Source organism: Xenopus laevis, chromosome 6S (assembly GCF_017654675.1).
Source record: "Xenopus laevis strain J_2021 chromosome 6S, Xenopus_laevis_v10.1, whole genome shotgun sequence".
In the NCBI taxonomy this organism is placed as follows: domain Eukaryota; kingdom Metazoa; phylum Chordata; class Amphibia; order Anura; family Pipidae; genus Xenopus; species Xenopus laevis.
In genome coordinates this window covers 73,409,528-73,424,900 of record NC_054382.1, presented here as the reverse complement: position 1 = coordinate 73,424,900, position 15,373 = coordinate 73,409,528, and the positions used below count along the sequence as shown (strand labels likewise).

General features: G+C 41.7%; 1 pseudogene; it reads right to left on the bottom strand.

Annotated features, from left to right (window-relative positions):
- Positions 1-15,304, bottom strand: part of LOC108719713 — a 51,562-nt pseudogene extending 36,258 nt beyond the window's left edge.
- Between the last annotated feature and the right edge of the window lie 69 nt (positions 15,305-15,373).

The window sequence follows — 15,373 nt, the reverse complement described above, 5'->3', positions numbered from 1 at the left end:
AAGTTATATCCGTTCCGCGAGGAGGATATTAAAGACTTTTGTTCAGTTCCAAAAGTTGACGCACCGATCCTTAATTTGTCAAAAAATACCCTGTTACCAGTCGACGATCAAACCTCGCTTCGAGACTCTATGGATAAACGAATGGAGACTGACCTGAAGAGGGCCTTCTTAAATGCCAGTGAATCTATTAAGCCAGCTGTAGCCGGTCTTTCAGTGGCTAAAGCCATGGAGTCCTGGCTGTCCTACATGGAACAGGCCCTTCAGGAGGGTAACGCAAGGAGGGAAATTATTGAAGGCATGACGGAACTCAAGCTTGGAGCTTCCTTCTTAACCAGCACCATGGTAGACATGGCCAGGTTAGCCTCTAGGTCCCTCGCTCTTTCAGTTTCCGCCAGGAGAGCCCTCTGGCTCAGATCTTGGGAAGCAGATACGGCATCAAAGGTGGCACTCTGCTCAATTCCTTTTCAGGGACAAGTCCTTTTTGGGAAAAAGATGGAGGATTTGATATCTAAGGCCTCAGGGGGCAAAAGCCAGCTGCTTCCTCAGAGAAAAAAGGCAAGATACACGGACTCTAAAGGCAAATTGCCATATAAGTCGGGAAGATCGTCTGATTCTTATTCCTTTCGGAACAGAAAGTCCAACACCAAGTCTACCAACTGGAAAAGGGATCGTTCAGGGTCCTTTCGTCAGTCCAAGGGTAAGCCTTCAGGCAATAACCAGGGGCAATTCTGAAGGTGGTGGTCCCCAGGAGACTCCAATAGGAGGAAGGCTTCGCCTCTTTTGGAAAACCTGGGAAAATTCCATAGACGACGCGTGGGTTCTAGAGGTAATAAAAGAAGGCTACAGACTGGAATTTGGGTCCAAAATTCCTATACATGCATTCCGCCCTTCTATGATATCAGCCCACCAAGAGAAGAGGGAAGCTCTTTTTCATTGCCTCAGGAACTTGCTTCACCAGCAGGTCATTGTTCCGGTTCCTGCGGGGGAGGTAGGAAGAGGAGTCTACTCAATCTTCTTTCTAGTCAAGAAGGCGTCGGGAGATTGGCGCCCGATTTTGGATCTCAAAATGATCAACAGATCCTTAGAGACCAGGAAATTTCGAATGGAAACCTTGGATTCGATAAAAGGGGCGATTTGTCCAGGGGATTGGATGTGTTCCATGGACATTCGGGATGCCTATCATCATGTTCCCATTGCCCCACAGGATCAGAAATTCCTCAGATTTGTGATAGGGGGAAATCATTTTCAGTTCCAGGGGCTTCCATTCGGCCTGTCCACGGCTCCAAGAGTCTTCTCCAAAATACTAGTGACCTTAATAGCTCAGCTACGGTGGCAGAGGATCAGGGTTTTCCACTACTTGGACGACCTGATCGTCCTGGCTTCATCCAAGAGTCAGCTGCTGAGTCACCAACAACAGGTTATACACTTTCTTCAGTCCCACGGTTGGTGTTTGAACTGGGAGAAGAGCCAGCTTCTACCATCCCAGAGGTTGGTATATCTGGGAGCTTCACTGGATTCTGTCAAGGGCATAATATGCCTCTCAGACAAGAGACAACAGGCAATTCTTCAAGTTGTCCAGGAAGTGATATCATCTCATCATGTACCAGCATCAAAAATGCTAAGCCTCTTAGGGATGATGGCATCGACCATAGGTCTAATACTCTGGGCACACTGGAGGATGAGAGCTATCCAATCAGTATTCCTGCACAACTGGAATGGGATAGACCAAGAACAAAGGATATTCATATCACCAAATCTATGCCAAGCTCTAGAGTGGTGGCACAACCCAAGAAATGTGGCCAAGGGTTTCAATTTATTCCCAGAACCATGGTCCATCATGACCACGGACGCTTCCGGCATAGGCTGGGGAGCAGAATTCAACGGGCAGGCAGCCCAGGGCCGATGGTTGGAGACATCCTCACACATACCATCAAATGTGTTGGAGATCAGAGCGGTAATTCAAGCTTGTCTGGCATTCCAGAGTCAACTGGAGGGCCGCAGATTAAAGATACGCTCAGACAACATAACCACGGTGGCCTACGTCAGGAGACAAGGCGGCACAAAAAGCAGGGTTCTATTGTCAGAAATACAGCCCTTGTTTCACTTTGCAGAAAGGATGCTGTCAGATCTTACTGCAATATACATTCCCGGAAAAGAAAACGTGAGAGCGGATTTTCTGAGCAGGAACAGTCTTTCGATACACGAGTGGAGTCTGCATCCACAAGTTTTCGAAGTACTGGTTCACAGATGGGGTCATCCGGAGGTCGACCTCATGGCTACTTCAGCAAATGCAAAGTGCAGAATATTCTATTCGAGGGAACCGGATCCAGGAGCATTGGCTTCAGATGCCTTCTGCCAGAAGTGGAGCCAAACTTTAGCTTACATCTTTCCTCCTCTGCCTCTGATCTCGAGAGTGATGCAGAAGATCAGGGAGGACAAGGCAGAAGTTATATGCATAGTTCCAGCATGGCCAAGGCGTCCCTGGTTCCCACAGCTGCTACAGCTTTCGGTGGAACCCCCTTGGAAACTCCCTGTGTCGAGCCCCCTCCTACTTCAGGGGACTTTCATTCATCCAGACCCAGGTCCATTAGCCTTAACGGCATGGAGACTGAGCGGCAGAACTTAGAAGCTCAGGGCCTATCTGAAACGGTAATTGAGACTCTCCTCAGATCCAGGAAGGCTTCCACTACCGGAAGGTACGAGAGAATTTGGGGGATATTTCTTCAGTGGGGTACCACTAAAGGAGTGTCTTTAGCCTCATTGTCAGTAGGCAACATCCTGGAGTTCCTTCAATCAGGTCTGGATAAGGGATTGAGTATCAGCACACTGAAGACTCAGGTCTCAGCTATTTCTGCATTTTCAGAAACCAGGTGGTCACTGAATCCTTTGGTGATTAGATTCTTCAGGGCTGCTTTAAGAATCCTTCCACCTAAAAGACCTTCTTGTCCTCAGTGGGATCTACCACTAGTCCTGACAATGTTGGCCTCAGCACCTTTTCATCCGACGGAGGAATGTTCACTTTGGCATATCACTTTGAAAGTAGTGTTTCTGGTGGCTATCACCTCGGCTAAAAGGGTTGGGGAACTGCAAGCACTTAAATGCGATGCTTCCAGCCCCATATTCTTCCAGGACAGGGTAGTCCTGAAGTTTGCTGACTCCTTTAAGCCTAAAGTGCTCTCAGCATTCCACATCAAAGATGAGTTGTCTCTACCAGCCTTTTCAGAGGATGAACAAGACCAGAATTTGCGATCATTAGATGTGGCTGCAGGGGTAAGAACATACTGTACAGCCACGAAACCTTTCAGAAGGTCAGATCGATTATTTATTCTTCCGGCAGGGAAGAACAAAGGCAAAGCGGCTTCGTCATCCTCGATTGCCAGCTGGATCAGGAAAACCATAGAGAAAGCTTACACATCACAAGGCCTTCAAACACCCTGCAAAGTTAATGCGCACTCCACCAGGGGACAGGCAACATCATGGGCGGCTGAAGCTGGCACGTCTTTGGATGTAATTTGCAGGGCGGCATCCTGGTCAAGTCCTAATACATTCCTTTCACATTATAAAGTGGATGTTTTTTCGGCAGAGAATTCTCAGTTTGGTTCTAATGTCCTTAGATCTGCTGTTAATAAATGTTAACTCAGTGCAACACCTGACTATGCATGAGTTCCTTCTTTTGGTCTCCCACCCGGGATTATGCAGCTTGCTACGTCCCGCTAAGTACTGACATGGAGAGGGCAAGGGAATAGGGAAAATTGCGTCATACTTACCGTGATTTTCCTTTCCTGGACCTCTCCATGTCAGTACGGCCCTCCCAAATGAGACCTTAAATTAGAAGCTTGTTACTGGACACCGAGACAGGGTTCAGGAGGAGGCTTTATTGATTTTGGATGGGAGGGTTCTTCTGACGGAGCATATGGGGAGGAGCTAACCCGCTAAGTACTGACATGGAGAGGTCCAGGAAAGGAAAATCACGGTAAGTATGACGCAATTTTCCCTAATCTTACATTTATTAAACATTTATTGGATCAATAATACCAAATACTGTACTTCAGTTCCCCCCATCAAACTCAGATACACAGAGTGCCTTTGCAACCAACCAGAAAATGTTAACCCTATCCATGCCATGGTGCCTTTTATTTTGCAATTCTATGAGGGATTGCACTGAAAGGGTTAAGAGACATTTTGCTTCGAGGACTTTTTTTTGGACAGTGCAGTCATTTACTTCAGCTAAATGTATTCTTGAGGATTTTACATTCAAACCATATTTAGTAGGATGTAGACATTATAAGCAAATTTGCACTGGTTTCTTTTTTTATTGTAAATGTTTTGTACGTTTTTTTTAGCTATACAGTCATTTGAAAATTCTACTAGCATGACCATGAGAGTTTAAACCATCCTTTACCGATTCAGCTTTCACTCGCAGAATTTGCTAATTCTGCACCAGAAGTTAAACACAATTATCCCAACTGGCATTTTACTGTGAAACTTAGACTTTCATGCACCAACTTTGTTTTTCACATATGAAGGTAATATGCATGAAAGAAGCAGTGTTATGCAATTTACACAATTACATTTTAATTTGTATCATCGTATTAGGGCCAATCGGAGCTTCCACTGTCAGATGGATATTTTCCGCTGAAGCCTAGGGGATGTGGTTAAGACATGAAATGACTCCCAGCTGGGAGAAGCCTTTTTCCAGATGTACAGTAAGTGAGGGCAAGTGAAAGGGAGCCAGCTGCATGGCTAACATGTTAAAAAGGCCCCTTTGACATCAGCTTAACTGCCTGTGTCAAATGTAACAAATATATTACTATTCATGGCAACCTGAGCAAATTTGTATGGTCTGTGAACACCGGTAGCACTATTCGTCAGTGTGCTTTACAGTAAGGGCAATCACGGTTGTACTAACAATAACTTACAAGCTTAAATGTTTAAAATCTCTTTTTATTTAATTAAATTGAAGTTTGAATGCCTCTCTTGAAGAATTCATATTCATATTTGCCTAAGAACATTGCTGAACAATAAATCATTTTGTGTGTTACATAGGGGCTCATTTACTTAGTTCAAGTGAAGGAATAGAATAAAAAAAACGTCGAATTTCGAATGTTTTCTTCGACCATCGAATTGGCTACTTTGACCTTCGACTACGACTTCAATCAAACGATTCGAGCTAAAAATCGTTTGACTATTAGATAGTCGAAGTACTGTCTCTTTAAAAAAAAAAACTTTGACGCCCTAGTTCGCCACCTAAAACCTACCGAAGTCAATGTTAGCCTATGGGGAGGGTCCCCAAAGGTTTTGCTATCTTTTTTTGGTTGAAGAAAAATCGTTCGATCGATAGATTAAAATCGATCGAACAATTTTTCGTTCGATCGAACGAATTGCAGTAAATCCTTCGACTTCAATATTTGATATTAACCCTCGATATTCGACCTTAAGTAAATTTGCCCCTTAATGTAGTCACTTGTATAACTATGGCTAACACAACTACCAGAGTGAGGGTAACCAATGGCTGCTAAATGTAACCGTATTGGCGCAATCCAACGCCTATTTTAATAAATCAGTGGCCAAAGCTAGCGCTCTGTTTGAATCAAGTAATGGTTTAACAAACAATCAGTTTGTTGGAAATACATGGTCTAATTGGCAGATGATACTAAAGATACTGTGAAACCTGCTGTTTCCATACGGTTGTGAATTCTGCTGGCGGATGCTGCTAGGGGGTTAACATGGAGCCTTTTTCCTGGCAGGAAAAAACAGGTCTAATTTTAGCTAAGGTTTAAAGGGTGAACATACAAGTAAAAAGAAAAAAACATATATTTAATAGCAACATTCTTAGCCATACAAAAATTATCCCTGTCCCTGTTTTTTTATAATAAAGCAGTTGATTTTGGCACTGTTGTTGTACAAGTTCACCTTTGCTGATTACTGTAGATGACATAGCCTCTGTTATGTCACAGGATTAAAGGGGAAACTCACCTTTGATTAAACAGTACAATGCTTCCTAATGTTGTACTAGTGTACCATCCTACCCCAGGGTAATGCCACTGAAGCCAGTAGCCTAAATTAATGAAAAGGCTACATATTACTTTATAAATGTAACAAAAGAATTGGAATTATGTTTATAATAAATGTTAAATAAAAGAGAAAGAAACAAATAAACAAATGCAGTGTGCAAAGTGCAATATCAGGTACAAGTCTCCCTGTTTGTTACTCACAATTCATTGGTTTCGCCCACAGTTCTGGCATGATTGTGCTGAAAATTGGTGATGTTCAGATATCACCATTTCCAGCACGTGTGCCTGATTTTTTAGGCTCATGTTGTTTGCATCAACTAGCACAGAACACTCTGGGGACTTTGGAGCTACTGCAAACTTTGAGGGTAACATGACCAGCAGAGCTTTCACAACAAGCCCTTTTGCTCACTGGTGACATGGGTGTTGGATACATTTGCTCCATCAGTTAAATGCAGTAATATCACAAGGAAATGGTCATGTGTTTATTCGGGTTCTTTTTGTCTAATTAGATAAAACTTTTTTTAAACAAATACTTTTTCACATCCCTGTACTATGTCAGGTCAAGGCAAAAAAGAAAAAAAAAAACATTATTACAAAATGCAAAAAATTATCATGTTGCATCTTGCACCCATATTCTTTGTACTCCTGGAATTAATCTTGCAGCACTGCCCATGCTCTTTGGGTCTACATGCTGAAGGAGCAGGAGTTTGGCATCCCCTGGGAAGCCCAACAGCTCACAAGCCATCATAATTGACAGGTGACATTATTGGGGGGCACATTTATCAAGGGTCGAAGATCGAGGGTTAATTAACCCTCGAATTCGACCCTCAAAGTTAAATCCTTCGAATATCGAATTCGAAGGATTTAGCACAAATACTTCGATCGATCGAAGTAAAACGATAAAATCCTTCGAACAATTTTAATCGATCGAAGGATTTTTCTTCGATTAAAAAAACGAAGAAAAGTGATGGGGAAGGTCCCCATAGGCTAACATTGCACCTCGGTAGTTTTTTTAAAGAGACAGTGCTTAGACTATCGAATGGTCGAATAGTCAAATGATTTTTAGTTTGAATCGAAGTCCAAGGTCGTAGTAGCCTATTCGATAGTCAACGTACCCAAAAAAATACTTCTAAATTCGAAGTTTTTTTTACATTCGAATCCTTCACTCAAGATTAGTAAATGTGCCCCTTATAAGTGTTAGAAACTTAATAATATGCTCCACTCGTGTGAACTATGGTCAGTCCCTATATAGTGCAGCTTGAACCTACCACATACATAGTTAAATTGGGTTGAAAAAAGACAAAAGTCCATCAAGTTCAACCCCTCCAAATAAAACCCATCGTTCATACATACCCACCAACATTCAAACTAACCCCTCCATACATTCACAAAAAACTATATATGCCGATATCTATACTAATTGTAGATTTTAGTATTACTATAGCCTTGGAGATTATGCTTGCTCAAGAAAACATCCAAGCTAGCCCTCTTAAAAGCATTAACATACACAAAGTTCTCCCTGCATATGGCCTACAGGATGCAATTTGCACTCCAAGCACTCAAGCACACGTGCCACTGGTAAATATTACATTTTCCTGCAAACTGTCTCATTTTGAAAAAGCTGATATTTGTTTGTGTGCCTAAACACAGAGGAGCTTATACTATGAAGTGCAGTATAGGTGTAAACTAAACTAAGTATAAGAATATTACATTTATGACTCAGATCCGCCTGAAGAAGAAGATACATGTTATATTAGAGAATTCTGTGCTGGCTCATGGAGTAAAGCACATCAGTAAAGCACTGAATATAATGGTAATAGTAGTGTAAGTGGAACGGTTGCAGATAACAATACTGAAGATAATTCTGAAATAAACTGGGAGAAAACAACTGTTCAGAAAATATGTATTTTGATTGGTACCGAAGTTTATTACATTCAAGCAATTTTATTGGCAGAGGGCCTAAATCCCATTATACTTTTCATTCTAGTCAGGTCTAATGTTTACAAAAAAGAAACAGAAAAACAAACTTTTAAAATGGATTCCTTAATTCAGTCAAACAACCAACAAATCTCCTTTCAATAATTGCAATTTGAAGTGGTTTCTTTCCCCACTCTAGCTCTAGCTTGCAACTATCATCTTGATTGTGAGTGTGTTTGTTTGAACAGACTGGCTTCTAAATGCTCCTTTTCTCTTTGTTCTCCTTCCCAGACCACCGTAGAGTTTCTGTAATTTGGTGAGTTGCTCCAGCCTATGGACACACACGTTACAAAAAGCACAACAATGTACTTCATTCCTGAACGTTAGCATCAGCTCAGGCTAAAGATTGCTGCTCTGCATTAACTTGTGCTATACATCACTAAGCTGTCCAATAAAACGGAGAAGCTAGAGATAAGGGATTGTAATACAAATGACACGCCAAAGAGAAAACCTGAAGTAATAATCCCATGCATTAGTGCTTTATAGAAATGAATGCCAGGACATACTGACAGCAAGGATTTAGTAGATATACAGCAGGTTAAGCTGCCCTGCTCTGTTACATGCCCTCTGTATTCTTAACACTAAACATCTCGGTCATAAAAATAGGATATTAGCAGTACACTAGAGCATGAGAATTTTGCAGATAAGAAATATCCAGTTGAATCTTGATCAACAAGTCTTGATTTGTGGTGCATGCAACATTATAAAATATGGGGTAATGCGATCACAGTGGAGATGCAAAACTAATGGCAAAGATAGAATCTCCAACTTATATTTTAACCCTTATATACAACATAGAATCTAGAGAGCTCACATAAATAGGCCAAAGTGCTGATCTACTTCCTTCTGCCTGACATCAACAGGCAGATGCTGTGCTTATCACTGTACAGTGATGTTGGAGTGAAAGGCATTGGATCAGCATTTTCCTCCTTGATTTAAATTTAAATGCCTTAGTTGGCACGGTCCTAAGCGCTCATTTATGATTGTTCGGTGCACCACTAGGCATATAAATCGGTGCACAGTGGGCCATATGAAGCTTGCATGCTTTGATTACATTGCACTCCAAAAACTAAAATCTTTGCAGCACATAATTTAATACCAAACAAGAGCTATATACTAAAACCAAATACAAACAAAATTCAGCATTCAACAATGTTTTCAGGGCTGCAGCACCATGAAAAAATAAAACCAACTAACTGCCTAAGAAGCACTTCAGGCAGTAGTTCTGTTTCTGTCTGCTTACAAAAAGAAGAGCAATCTTCAGTACATATTAGACAGGTTGAATGCATACCTATTAGCTAAGACTGCTGTAGCTTCCCCACAAAATATCAACATATAAAGGCATAATGACAGTAACATTGTCCTGTCCTAATATTTCTCAAGTACTAACCCTATGGATAAGGGTGCATATTCCTGTTACCATATCTTTAAACAAAGGTAAGAAAACACCTTAACTTTTAAACAGCTGCCTTGCAGCTTAAACTAGTTAGCACAAAATGTGGTGTAGGGTATTTCACACCCCTTGAGTGTTGCTCCCAGTGGCATCAAAATAGGTGCTTATTTTTGAATTCCAGGCTTGGAGGCAAGTTTTGGTTGCCTAAAGACCAGGTGTACTGTCAAACAGAACCTGTAGACGGCCTGTCCACATAGGGACCATCAAATAGCCAATCACAGCCCTTGTTTGGCACCACGGGAACTCTTTTTCATGCTTGTGTTTCTCCCCAACTATTTTTAAATTTGATTGTGGCTTACGAGTAAAAAAGGTTGGGGACCCCTGATCTAATTGGTATTCATTTAAAAAAAAAAAAATCTAAATTTTTGTCTAAAATGCATTTTTTAAACATTCATTGATGATTCAATGAACATTATTAAAACTGTCATATATTTTCCTCTGAGGTCACATCTGAGCGTTCACCTATTAATGGGTTAGAAATAACAAGTTAAACGCGTGTGTGTATAAACATAACTGCCCTTGCCTTTCAGTTCTTTCACATAACCCTCTTTACACCTGTGCATGAGTTGAACAATCCATTTATGCTACGCTCCAATAAACTGCCAAGCAGGGTCACCAGGAGCGTGGAGATTGGAAAGATATCTGCAACAGCAACCATCAGTCAGTGCCTTCAACAACAAAACTCAACAGAAGCAAGCTGCGAGTTTTCTTCATCTAGCTTTGGTCTTTATCTGTTTTTAATGTATAATCTCCAGTCCTCTGTTCATGCATTTAGTTGTAGAACTGTATTAAACATATTTAGCAATGACTTACTTGCCAGCTTTGTTCAAATAATGAGTAGACTGGTAAACTTATAAATATGATGTCAAGAAAATGTCAACTATTTATTTTTGTTGCATGTGTCAAAGCATATCTTCCAAGGGAGGCTAGCAGCAGGACTTATTTCTTTCAGTGTATAGGGCTGATTCATGTGGGATTTCAAACAGCAGCTCAGAATACTGTACTTCAAACACTAAAAAATACAAATGAGGGCTTTATATGGCCAGTTAAAAATATCTTAAAATTGCAAATACAAAGACCAATTAGTTATAGGTGCCAACGAATATTTTTACTGCACTAAGCAAAGACAGAAAAGAATTGAGAATTTAAATGAACAAACATATGCAGCTATACATTCAGAACTGAAAAAAATGTTTGCATAGGATATTGACACCAATATAACAGAGTAACCTCATTTGACATAGATAGAGACTTTTTTTTTTTAAAGAAATTATGTTAAGTTTAGTAGAATTATTAAATTGCACCAGAGATACAGCAACCTACAAACTATATGTACAGTATAGTCAAAAACAGTGCTTGATAATCATACTTAACATAACAAATATTCACATAGGAAATTAAATGTAAACATAGTTTTAAGTTAAGGTGCTTATGGGAAGAATAGCAACACAAGTTGCCATACTGAGCTAATCATAAACAGTCTCCATTTCAAGTATTCTAAGATTAGAAAATGGTTGTTTAGATGGTAGTATAATAGTAGACTTATTTATGCAACATCACAAAAATGAACTCAGTTGCTCCAACATTTTAACACCCAGTATAGCAAATTAAGTTGCTAATGAATTAATTAGCAAAGGCTGTACTGTCGCATGATTTGGTAAAGAGCAAACTTAACTACACATGTTCTTTTTGGTTCCTAGGATAAAATATCAGTGCTATATTTAATCATGTTTTTCTGCTATACATTTTAAATGGTTTTACTGGGCTTCTTGGTCTTTATCATGACCCACTTAACATTAATCAGGAATACTGGAAGTTCAATTTAAAGTACCTTCACTTTAGGGAAGAGACAAATGCTCAGATTCTGGGAGATTTAGTCGCCCGACGATAAATCGCCTCTACTTCGGGGCGACTAATCTCCCCAAACGGCCTCCCGTCACCTAGAATCTAAGTCTGCGGCGGAGTGGCACTCAGAGGGCTTTGTTTTCCGAAGTCATCCGAAGTGTCTTTGTGAGGCAACTTCGGGAGACTTCAGAAAATGAAGCGCACCGATTGCCATCCCGCCAGCGATTTACATTCTAGCAGGCGGGAGGCAGTTCAGGGAGATTAGTCGCCCTGAAGAAGAAGAGGAGATTTGTCTCTGGGCAACTAATCTCCCCAAATTGGAGCGTGTGCCCTTGTTATATACAAGAAAACTGCAGTAGCAAAGGATAAATTGGTCAGGACTACAAGCCCAGTCGCTAGTTGAAAAAACAGGGTAATCGTCCTTTTTCAAAAATAAACTCTGCAAAGGCAGTATCGGTGGCTGAAATCTAGTATATAAGTTACATTTTACATTTTATAGAATGAGCTAATAGTATAGGAAATAATCCAGAAATAAAGTCAATAACATTTGTGTTCAAAATAAGTGCAATTTTAGTCAGTAGTACTTTTTACAGTAGTTTTTTATGGCAACACAAAAACCTCCTGGCTCCCTAAAGACACTAATTGAATTTATTTGTCCAAACTGCAGATTTGATGGAGTTTCCAACAACTTATCCAAAAGTAAATTTCTTAAAGCTTCAATATGGGTTTAAAAAATGAACATATGTAAAACTACAATTCTGTGAAATACTACAATTTAAAAAAAAAAAAAAAGGTGACAAATGTTATCGTATGATATCAATATATAGGTGGATTTAAGTCTCATGAAGATAAATGACCATATGACTACCTACTCCCTGCCACATGAATGCCTTGAATAAATAGGTCAGAGAGAAAAAGTTATTGCATTCCTAGAGTATGAAGAAATATAATAAAGGAATATTAAAAAAAGGAATGTGATTAACATTGCATCTAGGAGGCAGATTTTTAAAGATTCAGCCATCTGCATTTTTGCAAACAAATAAAGAAACCTTGAGTTCTGTTTTTGACAAGAATAAAACAGTTTTGAGAACATTTGGAGTGACCATCAGAGCAGGGTGATTTGGCTCAACAGTATTCTACTAGAAGACAGGCAATTCATCCCATGTGCTATTAACCTTAGAGTTTTAATGGAGCTTTAGTGTCTTCATTGCTAGACAAGCAAAATGCAATTGAACTTGTTAGGTATAACATACAGTTTTCTTCAAACTGAAAGATCCTCTTCATTTGCTCCACTGCAAATACACTAGCCAGGAACAGTAACACTAAAAAATAGTAACAACAAAAATAAATGTTTTAAAGGAATAAAAATATAATGTACTGTTGCCCTGCACTGGTAAAACTGGTGTGTTCAGAACCACAACTATTGTTTATATAAACAAGCAACTGTGTAAGAAGGAATCCCATTGTATACTAAAGAGCTAATCTATTATCTGATGTGTATCCTGTGCCCTTTCTCCTTTTTCAGCTTTGAATGGCTGCCTCCATGGCTACATAGCAGCAGGATATTTTAATAATGAAAATTATGGCAATATAACAGATGAACAAAAGATAAAAAATAATATAAGTTGTTACACCTGGCCAGTGGTCAAGGGCAGGCAACAATAAAGGCAAGTCCGATTAACAGGCCGAGGTCGGGGGTAGGCTGATGGCAGAGGGTAGTCCAGTAAACAAGCCAAAGTCAATTACCAGAGCACAGGTAATGGGAACAGGAGCAGAATAGGAAACCAGGCAAGATAATCTCAGGTCTGTAGAAACAGGAGCTAGATCTGGCTGTGATGCTTAATTATCAAGCACTTGGGCATGGTTTGCAACAGGCTTATAAAGCACCTTAATTGGCAAACTACACACACCTGCGTTTGATGAAGGAGGAGGAGGTGAGCAAACACATAAGGAAATCACAGTGTCTATAATCATTTGCGTAGAAACAAATCCCGAAGGTCTCCAGTGGCTCTGTGGGGTAATGCAGGAACTTGTAAGTATATAGTTTGATTCCAGGTAATCCCTGACATTACCCCCCCCTTGAGGATCAACCTCCTGCCGATCCCAGGATCAGGTGGGAATATGTATTCACAAGGATTTTTAGAAATGTTATGTATATTAGATAAACTGTTTATACACCATTTGAAATGCCCAAGCCTTTTATCATCAAATACAGCTGGAATCAGATAATCTATACGCATATCAGAAAATTCAAACCTATGAACAAATTGCATATTAATGAGGAGCAAGAGAAGACATAGCCAACTAAAAATATTTAAACAGATATGGGAGGACAGCCTACTGAAGGTAAAACAAAATAAGTCAGGTTTCAGAGCAGGTGGGTTACTGGAATCAAGAGCCAGAACTGAGAAGTCGCCCGGGTCATAAGCCAGATCAGAAGAGTCGCCAGGGTCGGGAGCCAGATCAGAAGAGTCGCCAGGGTCGGGAGCCAGATCAGAAGAGTCGCCAGGGTAGGGAGTCAAGACAGAAACATTGCCAGAGTTGGAAGCCAAGACAGGAAGGCAGACGGGACCCTTCACACCCATTACAGGTGGTGGACCAGCACAGGCACGCATTACAGGTGTAGGACCAGCACAGGAACCCATTACAGTAGTATTGCCCAGGGTCGGACTGGGGGGCCCGGGGCCCATCGGGACTGCTTTCCAGGGCCCCCCTCTGGCCCCCCCATCCCCTATTGTGACGCGAAGGCGCCGCTCGGCATACTTGCCCAGGCGCGCATGTGCAAACATCGCTAAGCACGCATGCGGAAACGGCGCTGCGATGGAAAAACTGTTGGGAGAAGGGGTCTGGCCCGGCCGGGGCCCGGTGTCCCGCTGGGCCAGTCCGACACTGGTATTGCCCAGGACAGCAGGAAGCCCACCACAGATAGCAACGAGACTGATAGAATCCGGAGCATCAGAACCATCAGATCCCACAGCAGAGAAGGCATGTCTGGAGGTAGATTTGTCCTCGGGCCCAGAGGCTATAGTATACAGGTCTTCCATGACTGGATCTGGCAAGGCTGCTGTTGGGACAGAGGCTGGAACCTGCAAGGCTGCTGGCACAGAGGCTGGAACCGGCAAGGCTGCTGGCACGGAGGCTGGAACACACAAGGCTGCTGGCACAGAGGCTGGAACCCACAAGGCTGCTGGCAGATAATCTCAGGTCTGTAGAAACAGGAGCTAGATCTGGCTGTGATGCTGTCAAGGATTAGGTAGGGGGCGCTGTAGAGACTGAAGGGAGAAGGTGAGTCCTTTAGGCAGGGACTGTCTGTGTCCACAGAACACAAAGGGAAAGGCAGGAACAGGGAGACTAGTCGAACTGGAACAGGTGCAGAGTGAAGCAGGACGGAGCGGGCAAAGGTCACGACCAGACTGGACGAGGAGGGCGTAGATCGGGGGACAAGACAGTGGGAGGACAGGAGACAGACTGGATGGGACAGGACGGTGCGGGTGTAGATCAGATCAAATTGGGGATAGAGTGCAGAAGGAGACTGGAGCAGGATAGCAGGAGAGGACTGGAGAGCAGGATGGCAAGAGAGGGAGACTAGAGCAGAGGGAAACTGGATAGGAAAATAGGAGAGACTTCCGGTTATGGCGCCTGAGAGAGCGGGAGGGCAGGAGTGAAGCTCCGCGCATTTCCACTTACAACAGCTATTTAAATTCGGCAAGATACTTCATTTACTTACCTTTAAGATCCTCTGAGTTCCTGGTCTCTTTTGCGAGTCTTCCGAAGTGATCCGGTTGCGGCTGGGGAGAGCAGAGGAGAGTTTTGACTCGATGCTGGCGGGTGCCCATGGCCTTGGCTCTGAAACGGAGACTTGTTAACCTGTGAACCGGAAAGGAAAGAGAATTATTTCGAGGATTTCAGTAACTATAACTTATATATTAATGATTTAAATAGTTCCTGGCAAAACTAAAAGATTTGGGAGTCATATACTTTTGAGACAAAATGGCTGACAGAAGTATCACCTCATGATAACTCCTTTTACCAAGCCTAACAGTTTTCAAAATACAGAAAACCAAACTGAGGGAAAGGGAAATAT